Source organism: Tupaia chinensis, unplaced genomic scaffold, assembly GCF_000334495.1.
Source record: "Tupaia chinensis unplaced genomic scaffold, TupChi_1.0 Scaffold000355_1, whole genome shotgun sequence".
NCBI lineage: Eukaryota > Metazoa > Chordata > Mammalia > Scandentia > Tupaiidae > Tupaia > Tupaia belangeri.
Genome location: NW_006159850.1, coordinates 12,621,258 through 12,624,040, shown reverse-complemented (window position 1 = coordinate 12,624,040; position 2,783 = coordinate 12,621,258). Strand labels below are relative to the sequence as shown.

The 2,783-nt window shown below is 42.7% G+C and overlaps 1 protein-coding gene across 2 annotated transcripts in view; it reads right to left on the bottom strand.

Annotated features, from left to right (window-relative positions):
- ADAT1 (adenosine deaminase tRNA specific 1) overlaps positions 1–2,783 on the bottom strand; it is a 35,444-nt gene that overhangs the window by 2,678 nt on the left and 29,983 nt on the right. The window lies entirely within an intron of this gene.

The window sequence follows — 2,783 nt, the reverse complement described above, 5'->3', positions numbered from 1 at the left end:
ACACACACACACACACACACACACATATAGTTATTTTAAGAACTATTTTATTTACCCATTTTTTAATTTCAGTGTGACCAGAGAGGGGGAGAAGGGGATAGGGGGAGAGGGGGAGAGGGGGAGAGAGAGAAAGTAAGTGAGAGAAAGTGAGAAAGCAAGTCACCAGGTTCAGGACTCGAATTGTAATTGGCCATGTGGGAATCCAACACCTTTAACCACCACGCCATCTGCTGGCCCCAGCATAATATATTTTTAAAGCATTTCTAAAAATTGAAAGCAAAATTGGGGCAGCTAGGCAGTGAGTTGTGCAGTTCAAGTCCCTGACCTGGAGGCTTGAAAATCACTCTGGGCACATGTGAGAGCAGCTCCAAATTCTGAGAGGTGATTGGAGAAGGGACTACGGTGTGGCTATCTCCTGTGGGGGATGATTTCTACCTATCTCTCTTTCTGTCTCTCTTAAGTACTTGCATCTTATAGCAAATTAAAAAAAAAAAAAACCCTGAAAACAAAATGCAACAAAATGAACTACGTGTATACTTGGAGCAATAGAGCGACTATTTCTAGTTAAAACACAATAGCAGGTGGGTGGGTAGGATCGAGAGCTAATGGTGAATGGACACAAGAATGCACGCAAACAAATGAAATGGGTTATGAAATGGTACACAAAATAGTAAAAATTGTCATTGGCAATTCAATATATACTTCCAAAAACAAACAAGGAAAACAATTACTGGATGTATGTGACATAACGTTCATTCCCGAAGGTGAATCTGTCTGCACATGACGCACTATGGGAGTGCTTTGAAAAACCACACTCATTCAGTATATCCCACTAAGATGTATAGTGATGTACACTCACAATTTAAAAACGAAAAGAAAGAAAACTCTTCATGACTGCTAGTTTAGGTATCTTAGCAGCATCCAAGGCTCAAGTGAGCTTCCATAATTGGCAATTCTTTTTTTTTTTTGAAAGAGATTTTTGCTGTAGGATGCGTGTGCTTACTGAAGAGAGAGACAAAAAACAAGTAATCACCCCCCCAGGGCAAATGGCCACACTGTAATCCCTTCTCCATTCTCCTGTCAGGATTTTGGGCATGCATGCACATGTGCCTGGTTTGAATTTTAAGCCACCAGGTCTGGGACTTGAACCACGGTCAACTACATGGGATTCCACTGATGTAACCGTTATACCATCTGTTAGTCTCATAATTGGCGATTCTTGGCACTAGTGACCTGCATCATTGCTGGGAGGGTTAAGTGCTGTCTTTGTGACATGGCTAGGAAAGTCTGAAAATGCAGGTGTTATTCAGGTATGGCGAGGCCACAGATCTAGAGATGACCGCCATTGTCGAGAGCTGTTGCTATATTCACAGATCTCAAGAGGATGGGCCTGCCAAGCCACAGGGCACTACACAGGGAAGCACTGGGCTCCATGAGGAGGCTGAAGGAGGAAGAAGACAACGTGGTAAGCCTTTACTGCAGCTTCCACAGGAAGGAAGGGATGAGGTGTGTAAGTAGGTTTAGCACTGACTCATCTGAATAATTTCAGTAGGCTCCGGGGCCTAGGGGCTGTCACTCATTTTCTGTTCTCTGGCCCTGGGGTGATTGCTTTCTGTCTGTTTCTGTCTTTCTGGTGAGCGCACATTCCCTATAGCAAAAACCTCTCCAAAAAAAAGTGAGGGACTGGCAGATGGCGTGGTAGTTAAGGAGCTGGACTCCCACATGGCTGACCATTGTTCAAGTCCTGGACCTGGTGACTTGCTTCCTCACTCTCCCTCTCTCTCACTCTGACCCTCTCTGGTCAATTTAAAATAAATACATAAATAAATAAATTCTTTAAAAAAATTAAAAAGTGGCTATATGAATACACACAGACACATACAGGGGAGAAGGCTAGGTGAAGACAGAGGCGGATATCAGAGGGATGCAGCTGCAAGCCACAAATACCAATGACAGCCAGGAACCACCAGAAGCTAACAATGTGGTAAGGAAGGATTCTTCTTGAGAGCTTTTAGAGAATGAATCCCACTGACAGCTTGATTTTGGACTTCCAACCTGTAGAACTGAGAAAAGAATTATTCTGTTCTTTTAAGCCACCTAGCTTGAGTTACTTTGTTAAGACAGCCTTAGGAGGGCCAGCAGGTGGTGTGGTGGTTACATTGCTGGACTCCCACATGGCTGATTATGGTTTGAATCCTGGACCTGGTGGCTTGAAAATCATGCTGGGTGCATATGCATATGTGCCCAAAATCCCAGGAGAATGGATTTCTGCAATGGCCATCCCACCAGGGGGATTTCTCACTTCCCTGCTCTCACTGTCTGTTTCTATCAGGGAAGTGTACATGCCTTATGGCAAGAACCTCTTAACAACAAGAAAAAAAAACCAAACCCCAGGAGGTAATACAGGCACAAAGTTTTTTTTTTTTTTTTTTTTTGTGGGGAGAACATAATGTTCTAAAATTGATTGTGGTGATAACTGCACAATTCTGTGGATACACTAAAAACAAAAAAATAACACTAAATTGTATACTTTTAAGTCAGTGAGTTTTATGGTATGTGAGTTATATCTCAGTAAAGCTGTTATTAAAAAAGATTTAAAGCTATAAAAAATGCTGAAGAACCCAAAAGGACCTTGAGTAACCTTGGCATGGAAAGCTGTCATTTTCAGTCATTCAGCTGTGAAGGTGAGAGTTCAAAACTGGTTTCTGGGGCTGCTGCTGATTTGCTGTAGGGATTTTTTGCACCACCACCCCCCCCCCTTTTTTGTACAGAGAGTTTTGGTC